This window comes from Pyxicephalus adspersus, chromosome 6, assembly GCF_032062135.1.
Source record: "Pyxicephalus adspersus chromosome 6, UCB_Pads_2.0, whole genome shotgun sequence".
Classification (NCBI taxonomy): Eukaryota; Metazoa; Chordata; class Amphibia; order Anura; family Pyxicephalidae; genus Pyxicephalus; species Pyxicephalus adspersus.
The window spans coordinates 99,248,255-99,265,729 of NC_092863.1; the positions used below are offsets into that span (position 1 = coordinate 99,248,255).

The 17,475-nt window shown below is 40.8% G+C and overlaps 1 protein-coding gene across 1 annotated transcript in view; it reads left to right on the top strand.

Moving 5' to 3' along the window:
* Positions 1-17,475, top strand: part of CTIF (cap binding complex dependent translation initiation factor) — a 145,043-nt gene that overhangs the window by 95,088 nt on the left and 32,480 nt on the right. The window lies entirely within an intron of this gene.

Here is a 17,475-nt window from a genome sequence, read left to right on the forward strand (position 1 = left end):
ATTGGTGTCGCCATTGTTTCAGGGAGATGTACGAGCCTGTCAATTTATTCCAATCACCATTCTTCTATTATTATTAATATTATTATAATACAGTATTTATATTGCGCAATATATTATACAGCCCTTTACAAAGCCCTTAGTCATGTCACTAACTGTCCCTCAAACGGGTTCACAATCTAATGTCCCTACCATAGTCATATGTCTTTATTACAGTCACAATTTTGTGAGAAACTAATTAGCCTAACTGCATGTTTTTGGAATGTGGGAGGAAACCGGAGTACCTGGAGGAAACCTATGCAAACTCCATGCAGATAGTGTTCTGGACGAGATTCAAACCTGGGACCCAGCACTGCAAAGGCAAGAGTGTTAACCACTGAGCCACCTTGCTTGCCCTCTATACCTGAAATACCACCCATTAAAATATCTGGTAACTGTATGGCATTAATGCCTGTGATAGTATTTAGAATATGAATTTTATGTTTTTTTTTAAATGTATTTACATGTTTTCAGATTTACATGGTCCCAGATTTGTTCAGCAAAAGTGACCGTAAAAGGGTTTGGGACAAAACCTCCAGGGGTGCTTACAACAGTCAGCATTGATTTATTTATGGTACATCGTTCTACATAAAGCGAGCTATATAGTTGATTTGTAATTTGCCTTTAGTTAAATCTGAACTCTAGGTACATATAATAGACATGTAATCATTAATATATCATAAATTGGATTTTTTTTTTTTTTTAAAGCTGTCACTAAAATGGAAAATCAGAAATATATTTCATTACCCCCATCTTACAACTTGTCTAGGTGAGGATGACCTCACTTTCCTTGAGGGATTTGTTCTTGGTAAAAAAGACAATCCAGTTCTTTTTCCAGAGTGTCTTCCCATAACATTTCACCTGCAATACATTGCACAAAATCTATCCCAGAAGGGCAATGACATTGTTCTCACCTGTAGACTGGGGTAAGGTAAGTATAATTCTGTTCTAGGCCCTCCTAGTAAAAAGTGGAAGTAGTGGAAGAGGTGCTGTATTTATCACAATTTATTGCATGCACCACAAACCAAAGAGGCTAAAGCATTGGACTGAGCTGTATAACAATCCTGGGAGCCAAATGGTGGAAAAAATAGTGACAGCTAAAAATTATTCTGCCCGCTCATGTGCATATCCACATCCCACTTAGCTTGCAAAAAAAGTAAATACTGCAACCTAAATGATGTAAGTCTCTGGTAACACACGTAGCTCTATCAATATTCGGTGGACAGCCAATAGCTTGAGGCAGAGGACATTTGTGGAAAAAATACCTGTAATAAGTAAAAGAATTATACTTTTCATACCCCTGTCTTCCACTAGTAACACAATATGAGATTGCCATACTTCTGGATAGAGTCCTGTGAAATGCAGAGAAGGCAAAGTCTTGCAAAATGACACTTTAGTCCAGCAATGCCCATGTGCAGCTGGCAGAAGAGGGGTCAGTAAAATAACAGATTTGTGGTAATTTCTTGGAACCAGAAGGTGGAAGGGGGTATTAACCAAAAACCACATTATATAATATATGGTGCATTACACTTTACAAAGATGCCTTGCACTACAATTTGCAATTGCATGCAATGGAGTCCTTTGTTTTGAAGCTATTAGAAATAGCATTTACTTGGATCAGTGTTTGGGGATTGATTTGTAAACCTGGAACAGCTTTTTTTTCTTTACATATTGTAGTTGCTTTTGTATTCTTTGTAGCACAACATCATATAGGGCCAATTACACTTCATTAGGGCACTGCCAGTGCACACAACGCTTTCCTGATTGGGCACAGTAGTTAGGCAATGCATAAAACATGGTACTGGAAAATATAAGGAATTATTAATTGTTAAAATCACATCGAATGTAGTTTTCTGCTGTACGATGACTAAACAAATCTGCATTCGCCTGGTACTTGACCTGTTCTTGTCCCAAAAAGGAACCTTGGTGAGGGAGGCAGAGTAGTTTGAATTTAGATAGAAGGCATTTGTCTGTCTAAACAAGCCCACCCATAATAAATAACCCACCTTAGCGACAGATTTGGTTTAAGGCTTTCAACGCCGTTTTATTGCTAAGCTGCTTGCTGGCTCCCACATCAATCGTCCATAGACATGCCGCCCACACAAGCGTGGGCAGTGTACGTTGTTGGTGGGGAGGAATTGTGACTGATAAAATGTGTCACATGACAATGCCTACTGTCACCGGGAATGAACATGTTGTATGAGAGATCTCTACTACATTTAGAAATGTCAGATTGATATAAAAAGCTAAAAGAGATTCATTAGTCACATCGGGGACTTGAGCCGATGACATGACCAGTTCAATATTTCCTCCTCATTTAATCCTCTGTGGTTCAGTTGTTGCTGTTCATATTTAGAGCATGTTGGTCTTTTGTGCCGTTGCTTCGTAGTGCAGACTGATCAACATGTGGAGTAAGGCTACGTACACACATTCAATAATTGTTGGAAAGTTTCTTTCACAATCCTTTCCAACGACAAAAGACTGAACAAGCTCGGTACATACAGCACCGTTCTGCTCTATGGAGAGGGGAAGGGGGAGAATGAGCAAGTGGCACCCCGCTGCGTTCTCTCCCCTTCACCTGTATTATAATTGATCCTCGTTCGTGGTTTCGCCAGAACGGATCCATGAATGGCGTCGGACAAGCGCTGTACACATGCCAGATTCATGTCCGATATCAGCCCTGAGGCGATTATCAGATAAGAATCATCTGATATGTGTAGGTAGCCTAAGCTGGGGGACTTGCCTTACTTTTACAAAACTAAGGCTAAGTACACACATTGGATATTCTTTGTTCAAAACAAACGTTCCTGAATGAACAAGAGCTTGCATATAACATAATCGCCTGCAATATGTATACAGCAATAATGTAGTCATTCACAGATTCACTGAGTCTGAAATGCCAAACTGTTGTACTGACTGCAGATGCAAAGGTTTAAATATTCGATGCTTGCTGGCCAGGCATGGCTTATTGTGTGCATGATCATTCATTGGCTATCCCCATGTGTACTCATATAAAGAAATCCTGATTGTAAACTGTTAGTCTAAAAGGTTTCAAATTTTTGGACCGATCCACACCAGGGTCTATTGCAGTGCAATTATTGCATGCACCTTATGTCCCAGGTTTGTTGCCTTAGGAAGTTTATTATTATTAACCAGTATATAGCACCAGCATTTTACACAGTGCTTTAGGAAACCCATGCAGACACAGGGAGAACATACAAACTAGGTCTAGCCCTGGGGAGGATTTGAACCTGAGACACAGTGTTGCAAAGGCTAACTAGTGAGCCAACCTTGCTGTTCTTACATTGATCATACAACAAAGGCTACATCTCTATTTCTATTAAAAATCTACAGGATTGAGCCGGGTGTCATCAAGACTGGGGTTTCACTTTATAGAGGTAGCAGAGCAGGTAAGAAGGATTATCTGTAACTCCATGTCCTGTAGATCACACCTCAAAATAAGATCACAATTTATCTAAAATTCCACCTCCGATGGTGTTTGCCCAGACATTTCACCGCAGCATAGAAAACAATTTGCTGTTGTTGGCACATAATGACTTAAAACAAGCAAACAGACGGGCCTCGCCGGGGTATTGGGCTCAGACATGCAAACCGGCACGGCACACATGTTTCCGATCACCCGACGGCCCCTCACAGGCAGATGTTTTTGTTGTATCACACTGAAAGATTAGATAGCGTCCAGCAGGATGAAAAGAAGGATTGCTTCACCAAAATGCTTCTCGCTAAACAAGTTAATAGATTTCTGAAAACATTTGAGTGACTTTGATGTTTCTTATTTCAGTTATTTTATAAGAAAAGAAGAATTACAGTTAGTGAATAGCGGGACTTTAAAGGGCCGAGGAAATCACAAAGTACACCTAATTAGCACGTCAACCAGGACTGTGAATGTCCCTTCCCTTCTGGCCATGCTAGTTTAAGTTGGCCCTCCAGCCTTTCCTGCAGTTCTGCACAGTTCTACCGGCTCTTGTTCTGTGTGAGTTCCTCACAATATGCATTAGAAACTGCAACAAGTCACAAAGATCCACCTCATTTTCTAGATGTTGGACACCTCACATTACCTGTCCAGTACTCAACTTTTTTTAAGCTGGGCGGGAAGAACCTGTAAGCAGGTGGCAGCCCCTGTATTGTGACCAAACTCAGCAGTGACCACCGAAAAACAGCTGGATGGTTACTAAAAAAGTGACGGGCGGTGTGCCCAGCTAAAAGGGGCTGGTGAAAACACTGGTAAGGCAATGAAAATTTTTTCCCATTGGGAATTTAGGCAACAGAAATAATCTGGACAAGGAGGTGCTGGAGCTTTGGTTGCTCTTTGAGATGAAGTTTTTAGTTAGAGGCGTACAATAGCCTTGGTTGATGTCAAGGCACCGGACAGCCTACTTGGGTATCTCGAGGGGGGTCCAGACAAGAGAAGTAAATAAGAACACCAACAATACAGGGCAGGTTGAACCCCCTTTATCGCATCTGCTCCATGAGGACCTGGGATTCTAGGAAGTTAGATCATCATTGACCCTTGAAGAGGACCAGGGCTGACCTCAGGACAGTGACTTGGCAGCACCAAATGGGAAGTAAATTTTGCAGAGAAAACTATTATTTATATTTTTAGAACTGCTGGGCCTTTTTGTAAAAGATTCAAATATGCCATGATATAAATATGAGTCGAGCTGATTGCAAACAATCTAATTTTTTAGTCACCCTTAGCTTTGACAAATATATAGTAGGAGAAGATACCTCTTTGGGTATCGGATATTTGAATATTACAAAAAAAATGTGTAATCTAACTGTAACATGTACGGCCAGCTTTATAGTTCCCGTATATCCAGGGTGTGAAGTATTAAAACATCATTTTGGAAGGTTCCAGGTTCTGTTTACAGAAGGTCGGGCAGCACACTGGCGCTTGTGCAGCTCATTAGGTAGCGCTGTATATACATCACACCACGTCATATGGAGTATGCATTCCCTGGGAGGCTAGGCCGGGACAGGAAGCTTGTGTCCGATTACAAAGCCAGCAGCTGTAATGAGAAAATGATAAATGGCTGTCAGTGGACGAGGGGCAAAGGGCACCAGAAAAAGGGAAATATTAGAGAGAGGGCAGGAACACACTGCTGTGACAGCCGAAGCCTTTAAGTGAAAATGAAAAAAAACGCTCCCTGCGAGTCGGTGAACAGTCTATAGGCTTCATTTATCAATTCATGAGAAGAACAATGTATCACACAGCCATTCGTGCTGGAAGAGTGAAAAGGAGAATCTAGTTGCTGCAGGCAACACACAATCTAGGTCAATCATAATGTCTTTTTTACGAACGATTTTTTGCCCAATCGATCGTTCGTCGTTCGATTGGAACGATAAAAATTGGAAGTGTGTACGCACCTTTAGCCCCTTTCTTCCTAAGCAGGGTGCTTTTGTCAGACAAACACAAAACACATCAAATAGCTGTGTTTGACCTGATTTGCTTACAATAAAAAAAATATTAATATGATGCAAACAAACACAAAGAAGGCGCAGCTCAGCATTGGTTGCAGGAGATTTCCGTTTTATTTATATATATATATATATATATATAAATCTCCAATTTCCTTTTGCAAATTGGAATGGTACTTACAGGGCATTTAGGGCACCACAATTAACAACATCCAGTCTTTAAAAAAAAACATAAGATTTGTTACAAAGTGTTTTCCACTTGTGATATAAATGCATTCATCAAAACCCATCTGTTGTTTCTGTGTTTGACCTGATTTGCTTACAATAAAAATGCATATTAATATGATGTAAACAAACACAAAGAAGGCGCAGCTCAGCATTGGTTGCAGGGATACCCTGCACATTCTGGCTTCCCCTGCAGTTGCCAGGAATAAATGAACTCCGTTGCGCTTGCAAGGGATTTGCATCATTTATGTTATTATTATTATTATTATTATTATTATTATTAATAAACAGGATTTATTTAGCACCAACATATTACGCAGCGCTGTACAATAAGGATTTTGGAGATGTTGCGCAGTTAAAAGTGGCAGGTTCACTGTTTGCTATTTTGTTGTGTTGGTCATCATGAAGGTGATTACAGATCATAAAGGCCAAATCGACCAGCAAAAAAGCACACAAAGCAATCTAGAAGGCAGGGGTAAGATAAGTAGGTAAGAACTCTAACTTTTTTTTATTTTCAGGTGCATTTAAACCTACTAGCAGTAAGAATTTTGTGAAAGTGAAGTGGTCTTTGCAGTTCCACTTTAACAGATACAACCCAATGCATTCAAGGCCAGCCACCTAGGACAGGACATGGAGGTATGTTACATTTTTTAGGGAGTGAAAGAGTTGAAACTGACGGCTAAAGCTGGACTGATGGCCATTGTTAGCAATTGAAATCAATGATTTATCTTGTCACCTTCCATCAGCCAGAAAAGCCAAATGCATCTTGGAGCACTCCAACAACTGGCAGCCAACGGGGAGTATTTCCTAATGTTTACCAGCATGCTTACCATACTTTGTTAGTAAAATGTGAGGAGCACTCCACTGACTTTCAGTTGTTAGTGATTGCTCCCTGTTGCGTTTCAATCAAAAAACAGACATTCCCTATCAAGATTTAATTGATTGATCAAATGCTGAGAATGCCCTAATTTTATTAGACATAATGTTTTTACCAAATAAAATGTTTATTAAAAACATCTTGTAGTATATGGCCATAATATAAGCAATGACCTTGTATGTCTGGGACAGACCGGCATTTTAGCATACCATCCAGCCTCACAAATAAATAAAACACTAGACACATATGGCATGTATTGCACACATAAATATCAGAAACTGCATCATCAAAATTTGGTGAAGTGACCCTTTAACGGGTAGAGGCAGGACACATTTGCAGCGTTGCTGTCCCTGAGAGCCTCCTAATTATAAATTCTGTGCGTAGCGGCGGGGATGTGTGTGTTTATTGCTGCAGAGTCTCCTGAGGGATGCTAGCTAGGAGAGCGGATTTCCGCCAGTCAGTTCAGCAAGTGAGCGCTTCATACCAACCAAGCGCTGGGAACCTCAGCTCTGCACACTGGCTTTTTTTTTCAGAAGCCAGAGTAAAACTGTACTGATAAATTAAATCCTGGAGAAATACACGAAGATAAAGGATGGAGACAACATGCATAATATTGAACATTTCCATCATTGTGCAATGCAAACATATTGCTCAGTAAAGTTATTCAATTGTTGTGCGTTTGCCTTGGCTGCGTACACACGTTAGACTTTTGTCATTGGAAAGGATCTTTCTTGATCCTTTCTGACAACAAAAGATGAAAGATGCATGAAGGAAAGCTGTACACCTGTACATACAGCACCATTCTGCTGTATGGAGAGGGAATGCTCGCTCTCCCCTTCACTTGCATTGTGGTCATTCATTGTTTGTTGATGCACCAGGATGGATCCATGAACAATGTCTGATGGCCGCTGTACACACACAGCAGAGGAGCCGCCAAAAAAATCTCGTTCAATACCAGCCCTGCAACGAGAATCATCTGACGTGTACCTAGCCTTTGTAAATGTATAGTCCATTACATATTTACATAGATGTAAAATAATTTGGCTTCTTACATTCATAGATGTAAAAGAAACTTCTTCCATCTCCTTTTTTTGTTCCCGGTCATTTGTTCTGGTGGGCTGCAATGACATATCTCTGCGCATGCACAGCTCATCAAATGGTGGTCATGCAGGAAGGAATGCTTATTGCAGAAGAGACATAACCTGTCCCTTTCTGCAATAAAGCCCTGCCTGATCCCCAAAGTGCTTACCATTACCCCATTTAAGCGGGGAAATCCCGCTCCCCATTTCTGAAAGGCTTACGTAACAAAATTATAAAACCTCTTCCACAAAAGGAGAACGAATTGAATGTTGGCACTACTAGTTATACCGTGATCTAGATCATGAGAACCTTTACAGACTGGTCTTTCACTTTAAAATCTTAACATTTTCAAAACGTTATGGATCCAAATTTTAAAAAAATAAGAGCTTCTGGGCTTTAACAATTTTGTCTGCCTTTACCCGAAGAACTTGAGTCTGTGCAAATCATAATAATCAGATTTGGCTGATGATGGAGCAGACGTTTTTGGCGGCTCCTCTGCTGTTCAGACGCATATTTAAACGCACAGTTAAACCTCAGGCCGTAACTTTTTGACACTTAACACATTTGTCCTCCATATTTACAGAAAAAATATTATGTTCCTTTTCACGCACGTCCTCCACCCAAAAAAAATATAAGAAGTGAGAATCGTTTTCTAAAACACAAACAAAGACCGGGTCAAAATAAAAAGAGAGGAGAGTCTCTCCATCTTGCGTTTTTACACCGTGGAGACCTAAGAGTGATTTACCCTAAATATCCTGAAGCGTTGGTTGCATTGGAGGAAATGCATGCTTTTGAGGGGAGCTCTAAACCTAAATAACCCAAAAATAATGTATAAAATTTTAACATTCACATATTCCTATCATTCTACCTACTAGATTGTAAGCTCTTCGGGGCAGGGTCCTCTCCTCCTGTATCACTGTCTGTATTAGTCTGTCATTTGCAATCCCTATTTAATGTACAGCGCTGCGTAATATGTTGGTGCTATATAAATCCTGTTTAATAATAATAATAATAATTCTAGAAAATGGAATGGTTTGGTGTTTTACAAAACTTCACCATGCCACCTGCTGGATCCTTGTTTTTCCAAACTTTAGCCAGGCACTTGTAAATTGCATGGATTTTAAAGTCTTTTCAGACTTGTGATATGAAGCCGCATGGTTAGCCACTCTAGGGAACATAGCAAACAGATGGTGTGTGCCCAGAAGCAGCAAACTGCACTGCAGGTCAACACATCTGCATGCTTTTATTATTATTACACAGTATTTATATAGTGCCGACATATTACGCATAACTTTACAATTTCCATTGTTGTGTCACTATCTATCCCTCAAAGCGGCTCACAAACTAGGGTCCCTACCATAGTCATGTGTCATTGTCACAGTCTAAGGTCAACTTTTGGGTGGAAGTCAATAAACCTAACTGCATGTTTTTTGAATGTGGGAGGAAACCCACACAAGCGCGGGGAGAATCTGCAAACTTCATGCAGATATTTTCCTGGCTAAGATTCAAACCTGGGACCCATCACTGCAAAGGCCAAAGTGCTAACCACTGAGCCATCGTGCTGGCCACTGCTCATTCTTGGCGCCCCCCCCCCCCCTTTTAGGCACTTCACTTGCATGTATTGATTCCTTTCCCAATAAATCAGTGTAGCTGCCTTGATTCCCAAGAACACGCACACACGCTCTGATTTAATAAAGCTCTCCAAGGCTTGAGAGGATGCACTTCCCAATGTGAACTTGGGTGATCCAGCAAACCTGGAATGAATTTGTTCAAAGTCATTTGCTATTTGTTAGCAAATGTTTTTAATCCTGGACCAGATCCATTCTAGGTTTGCTGGATCACCCAGCTTCACTGATGAAAGTGTTTCTTCTCCAGGGCCCGGTGTGTATAGGGAAAGAGCTATGTGGGATATATAGTTCTGGAGTTGTGACTACATCTTTAGGAACTGCCAACAGCTGCCCATTCAAGATTTTTTACATGCAATTACATTACGTGGAATAAGTGAAAAAAATAATGCTAAGATATGATGTAGAGGGGATAAGGGCGGTCTGGGGTAAATTTGGATAGCATAAACTTTTTTTCTTTTTAGTTTTCACTTACATATTTTAAGGTTGCAGGGGTGAGGGGCTTTAATGGGTAAGGTCTTTTGAAGAAGGGTGGCACAGGAACAGGCACAAGATGGTGATGTAAGAAAGACTTGGACAACGAGGCTGACACTTCTACTACAGATATATCGGGTGCTGTGTCATTAGCTGCATCCATCTCCTGAATTGCACTGTTGAGTACCTCGGCGCCATTGACACCCTCATAAAAATAAGTCTCTTATCCCTGGTGCTTGTGGCCTAAGTGGCCCGCACAGCTGTATTCCCTGCTGTTAATCAGCTACTGATAGCTGACATTTGGTTCTTGGATGACAAAGACCTGCCGAAATCCTCGTTCTCTTTTTAGAAGGGAGTTGTCTCCATGCGAAGCACACATAGCAAAGTATTTATTATTAGCGAGGAGCATGGCGGTGGTTGTAACCTCACACTGCTTTTCTTAACGACCGTTTCCACCAACAGACTCAACATAAGGATGTGCGTCTCGCACCTCTCTCCTTGCTGATAAAGCAGACTGGCTCCTCTTGGATATTTGGATCCAATCACCCAAGCAGCCACTTTATCGTTTCTTAGTTGTTGTGTTTACCTTCCGTTTTGTTATGGGGTCAGAATATTTTATGCAGTGCTCAGCAAAGTGGGGTTAACCATTCAGATCAGTCTCTGCCCAAGAGGAGTTTAAAGTACAATATAACCTTTATAGTTGGCAAGACACATGCTAGGGCTACCTGGTCCAGAAGGCGGTCAACTTGCCAACTTTCATGGTTGTATAGAAAGTGTGACCTCAAACAAAAATTCTATTAAGTCTGACCTCCTTTTTTTGTTTTTTTTTTTACCCCAAAGCAATATTTAAATTCACTTTTTATTTACTGACCCAATGTCTGTGCGGAAAGTCTATTCCAAGCATTGACTATTTATAAGACATTCTAGGGTTAGTTTGAACACTAAGGAGCACACACTAGAAGGATAATGTTTAATGAGTCTCCAACCATCCAAGTGTGGGGCCCCTGATGAGGTCACTGACTGAGGTATTGATGGAAAGATGAATATGGAAGCCCTACAATCGACACCCACAATAACAACTCAACTGTGCCAGTTCCCATTAAAATCTCCCGGAACAGGCATTTTAGTAAAAGATGAATGTTATGAAAACGTTTTCTGACTCCCACACTGCTGAGCCTTAACCTGGGAAATGGTCCCACCTTAGTTTTCTAAGAAATTAACAGTTCGGGGAATGTCATTCATTCCGTGTCCCCCACAGCTTTCTTTGGTTTCTCCTGCTGACCTCCAACCATTTCAGGATACGGTAATGAGGGGAAGTTTGCAGGAGCAACCAGTAAAAGCTGTGGTGGGCCCAGCAGTTCGGCACTACTGGTTGTTTCATTTCCCAGAAGACTTTAGGGGTGACTTGTCATGGTCGGATAGGAGTTTTGCAGTTCGGGCAGCTAAAGATGGGTATTTACTCATATATGTCGTCTTAGGAAAGTTTTGATGTAGTGAGAGGGTCAATTATAGGTTCGATAACATTGAATGTTTTTTATTATGGGAGAAGCTTGTTATTCAGAACATCAATGACCTCATACACAACAAAACATTACGTCTTCTGTGGCATTATGCATGAGTAAAGTGGTTGGGCTTAACAACAGCGCTTTCCTTTTCCAATGTTTATAGAACCCTTGGAAATACATACTGTTTAGCTCATATGAAACCACCACATACTCACAAGGAACTAAAGTGAAAATAAAACCATCACATCCCTCGATGGTGTTGGATCTTCACCCGATCCGGTTCCGCGCTGTCATAGAATTCTTCTAAAGGAAGCACTGGGCGCCGCCATCTTACCTCTTCTCATCCAATTCTCTTGCTACATCACCCGATTTTGCACTGCGCAGGCGTGAGATTGGGTGACAAAGCCAGCTGTAAAGGGGTAAACAAAGAGTTTACAATCTCTCTGCGCATGCCTGAGATCTGCATTACTTCCCCCTTAGTGGAAAAAATGCCCCTTCTGCACATGCTCAAAATCAGGCATGCACAGAAGGAGCAGCCAGAGCCTTCCTAGATGCGTGACGTAGGTATCCCAGGAGGCTTTGTGCTCCCATTCTGTCTTGATTGACGTGATGGTGATGGTGGTGCACCCTACATACAATTTTTACTTGACATATTAAGGTTGTCTACTCTTTTATGTAAAGTAAAAATGGGGAGTTTAGGTCAACTTCATTGACTCCAAATCACTTTTTGCCTATCCACTTTTTTTGCTATGGCATTTCTTTTATTTAGTAACACTTTATAGCAAACAGAACCAATTGTTACTCTGGACATCTTTTTTTTCCCTAAAATCTATTTTGACCTGCAGATCTAACATAGACTGTAAACAACCTTCACCCATAGGCTGCCATCTGCCTCTAGTTTGATTATCTTCAGTTTAATATCACGTCTGTCCAGGACGGCACTTATTTGGCCTCATGTTGGGTACTTCTCGTACCGTGACGCTGCTCCATGTTCTGTTGATGTCTCCTGCAGAAGCTTATATTATGGCCTCCCGTGTTTGTACAGCAATGATGTTGTCAAACACCGCTCGTCTGGTCGCCAGCCTTTTTATCATTGCTGCTTTGCAGACCTTCGCAGCAAATATTCCCAGAAGTCAGGCTTTCAAAGAGTCAGCAAAGGCCATGCAGTTGTAATTTTCTCCCCCCTGTCTCCTGCCCTCCGTTCGTACTCCCCCATTAAGTATCAGTTAACAGCCAGCCTGCCAATTTAATATAGATTGGTATGTGCAATATTTAGGTGAAAGGCAATTCATCTTGATATGTGACAGATATGTATTTTTTTATTAGGTTTTTATTCTACATGAGAGGTTACAAAGAGGGGCCTGCTTCTGTAATGATTCAGGAGGAAAGATGCTATGTACTGTATATTTGGCATGAAATAGGTTTTGCTATAAGGCAAATTGCATGGAGGGAGATGATGTGTGTTTGAGATGCCAGTAAATCGACACATTGTAAATACGCATCAACATTTTAATTGCCTATCAGGTTTGCCATGATTGTCAACACAGCTCAGTTAATGGTTGTGATCACATATATTTATGGTTTAGACAGGGGTTAGGTTTATGGAATAACATGTGCCTGTAATCCAGGCAGCTAAATTGGCGTGTGAGTGCCAGCACCTCGAGGTGCCTGCAGGTTATTCATATCTTCTAATGTGTTTTAGAGAGACCCCCAAACCTAGGGTACTCAAAATGCACGTTATTCATCTTAATTTCGAGTTTTAGAGACCCTTAAACTTGAGTACAATTTAATGAGTTTTAAGGATCGCTAAACCTAGAGTACCCAAAATGCACGTTACCCATATCTTCTAATGAGTTTTAGAGACCCCCTAAGACCCATATCTTTTAATGCATTTTAGGGACCCCCAAACCTAGGTTACCCAAAATGCACATTACTCATACCTTCTAATGACTTTCAGAAACCCCCAAACCTAGAATACCCAAAATGCACCTTACGCATATTTTCTAACAAAGTTTAGGGACCCCCAAATCTGGGTACCCAAAATGCATGTTACGCATACCTTCTAATGAGTTTCAGAGATCCCCAAACCCAGGATACCCAAAATGCATGTTATGCATATTTTCTAACGAGGTTTAGGAACCCCCAAACCAGGGGTACCCAAAGTGCACGTTACCCTTATCTTCTAAAGACCCCTAAACTTAAAGAGTACCCAAGTGACAAGAGTTGACCATGCCTGCTGCTTGCAGTCTTCATCCAGAGAGCTTATGATAGGTTGGCAACGCAGGGGCGCAATTTGGAAAAAGATATTTCCATAATGGGAAGTGGCTGAACAAGAACCAGCATAGTGGGATTACCAGGTATTTTTTAACAACCATAAAAAACTAAAACTACTCCTGAAATGGCATTAAAGCATAACTTAGCGAGTGCCACCATCTTCTTCCTTGATTCAATTTCCGGCTATCTTGATTGGCTGGGCCTGGGATGATGTGACATTTAGGAATCTGCAGGGAAAGCAGGGATGTGCGGGGTATCCCTGCAACCACCTCTGAGCTGCACATGTGCATTATGACAGAAGAGACGGACGGAGCTCAGGCAGGAAAGGCTAAGAATGCTTATTGGATATCCCCTGTCCCTATCTGCAATAAAAACCCTCCCAGGTCCCAAATTTTTGAAAGTGGAAACTTATATGAGATTTTAGTGATTGGGTTTACATATGCTTCACGTGTCATCACCTTTCTGCAAGAATTATTTACATGAAGGATATAGCAACATAGTGACAGGCTGGCCCGTAATGCAGCACAACAAAGCCAGATCTGATCATGCCGTCACGTAGTAGAGCGAATCCGATGCATTTAATATGTTTATTCCCACATCTAGCGGATGGCTCCCCCAGGCCCAGGCCGCTCTGACAGCTGCTGAAGAACTTAGCAGTGTGATGCTGCTGAAACAGCTCACTAATGGTTACCATGTGTCCTCTGCAAAGCTGCTGCCTATTGCCAGCCCTCCCTTCTTTCAAGGGGTTTCCATCACACCGACCATGGAAACATGAATGGGATTGGACAGCGAAGCTTTGCGTCCTTCACACGACCTTCAGATTTCAGGTGGGAAAGGTTATGGGAAGCTTGCAATGGCTACATTGGGAGAAATACGTTCCAAGCACACAGAGACATGATTGTCTTCTAAGTCACAACGGTGTTCAGAATCAACTTCACATCACACATTCCTCAGCTCAAGGCACTATAAACATTTGAAGTCAAAAAAATAAGCCTCCACGGCATGCAAGCGATTGTAAAAGACCTTAAAGGTGAACCCCGGGCATTTGTGAACCGATTTATCTGCCAAAGTATTTGTAATTCTGGCCAGCCGCCTTCTATACACCTCTGCTAGATGGAACTGCCAGGGGTTAGTGGACTGAACCCAAACGATGAACTTCTAATTTACTCCCTTTTGGGTTGTTAAAAAGACCGAAGTGGAAGTGTTTTATTGTATCAGTTTATAAATTATAAAAAATCCCTGGTTATCCTGCCAGAAATCTTGTGAGCTGATAACAAACGGTGCAACAAACAAATCGTCTCTGCATGTGCAAAACACTCTGGTTACCTTGTATCTTGGGTTTCCAGTTTGCTCTCAATGATATGGAGAAGGGAAGCGTTTTGTAGTCCTGTTCTAAGGTGACAACACTTCATCCATAGATGGTGCACGGTAAGAGGAGTCACACTGAAACATTAAATGTGTACATGGATCACCAGGTAGAAATAAAAGGGGAAAAGAATGGAAAAGGAACTATGCAGCCACTACATCTAAGCTGCATTCTATTACATTCCTGATACAATTTAAGGCAGTGTTTCTCACCCAAGGGTTCCTCCGGGGGTTACTTGGGGTTCCTTAAGCAGTTTGTACCTCTCAGGTCAGATTGACACTTTTTGGCTATAAGGGTGACATTCTTTCCAATGGGCAGCAATGTTAGAAGAATTCTTCCCACGCAGTGTATAGGCATGCAGTGCAGTTTGCAGTAATAGTTACTATTTTATTTTTCCATCATATGTTTACTTTTATGTTGAAATGTAGCAAAAAGTTCTATTCTTACCATTAAACCATGTGTGCCATGGAGGAATACAGAGGGTTGGTCTTAGGCCTTCTAGTGGTATGAATCTTGTATTACACCCAGCACAGATTTTAGCTTCATATCCTAAAAAACACAAATACAAAACCCTGGAGCTCAGAGCATTATATTATATATCCACTTATGGGAAAGTTATCTATGAAATGCCATTGGTTCTTGAGACCCGTAGAGGTCGTAGTAATGTCAATTGCAACCTAAAATGTTAAGGGGGAAATTTTTTTTTCTTTTTTACCATTTTGAAAAGAGTATGGTTTGGTTAAACTCCCAGATATATGGTGTACTTTTTTGATATTTTTGCCCTATTGGAGAGCCTTTCCTTCACTTCCTTTCCTAAGGGAGCTTCCAAAATTAAGAGGAACTTCTTTTATTATTATTATTTTTATTAATAAACAGGATTTATATAGCACCAACATATTACACAGCGCTGTACATGAAATAAACTTCTATTTAAATGTCGATTTTTTTTTTTTTTTTTTATTTGTCACCAGAAAATATATAATCCCCCATTGGAGGATTACCACTCTCTTACCCGTCTTGTGAAAACACAGATTTTTGTTATACGGCCCAGCTGGAACATAAACAAAACCTAAAAGACGTTCCTACCCTGCTATTTGCAGATTAAAAAATTGTAAATGCATAATGTGAATTTAAAATCATATTGGAACTCCAGAGCAGCATCGGGACCTTTTTTTTTTTTGTTTATAGACTTGTATAATATTATTCACTATTGTCACTTGCCAATAGATTTCCACATTTGTGCAAGAATGGGAACTTCTATTTCCCTGTGCTGCCAATAGATGGCGCCACTATTAGCTGTCATAGGGAAGCCTATACATTGGTTTGGTGATATATGCATCTGCTTATTTCTTTCTTCTTATAGAATGCTGAGATGCTTTTTCAGCCCTTCTTGCTGAATATTTTGCAAAATAAAAGGAAATATGCATTTTAATAGGAAATAGACCTTAGAAAATGTTCTGTATAATTCCCTCTTTAACCTTAGTGACCTAAGCACGTTGTATGGCATTGACATTTTTCTGATTTACACTTACAAAAGAGGCCTTTTCTCACCATAACATTCTAAAGATAATCCATTTTTATTGCCTTTAACAGACATAATAGCAAAATTTAGAAATAGTTTAAATTCTTATGTACAGAAACATTAAAGCAACCTGGTCACCATGCAAGTGAAATAGAAAGGAACCGGTCCAGTAAAAAAAGGATTGTACTTACCTTTCCAGCAGATGGTGACTCAAATACTTGCTTTTTGTAAAGCTTTGTGTGCCGTTGCCATATGTCAGAGAGTACGTTCCATGCTTGGAGCTGTGGTACATTCAGCCCACCAATGCATCAAAATGAGTTTTTCAATTTGGATACAGTGGGTGCATGGGTTTGTTTTGGCTGCACATTTTTTTAATAAAGGTTTTTACACTTTGCAAAGTTGCATATGATACCCAAACAGGAAGGTTGGAATTGCAACTTTGTGTAACTCACCTTTTACAACATTTTAGAACATAACCCTGATCTGCAGGCCCCTTTTTCACGCAAAAATGATAAATACCCGCAAAGCCCCCTCAATATGATTTATGTAAATGAGAGCGGGTGTTTAGCAGTTCACTCTCAGTGCTTGGATGCTTCATGTTATGTCTAAGGCTACATACACACGTTAGATTTTTGTCATTGGAATTGATCTTTCAGGATCCTTTCCAACAACAAAAGACTGAAAGATGAATGAACGAGCGCTGTACATACGGCACCATTCTGATTTATCGAGAGGGGAGGGGGGAGAATGAGCCAGAGGCACAGTGCTGCGCTCTCTCCCCTACACTATCATTGAGGTCGTTCGTCTTCTGTTGTACGTGGATTCATAAACATCAGACGGCCGCTGTACACATGTCAGATTCTCTTCCGAGATGAGCCCTGTGGCTTGTATCGGCTGAGAATCATCATGACGTGTGTATGTAGCCTTATGCTGTCCGTTTGCCTTTCAGGGACTTCAGTTAAATATCCAATTTACAATGCCTGCTAAAGGATTTTCAATGTCTGAAAGTTGTTCAAACAAAATGACATGTTTCCACTTTATATACTCCTCCA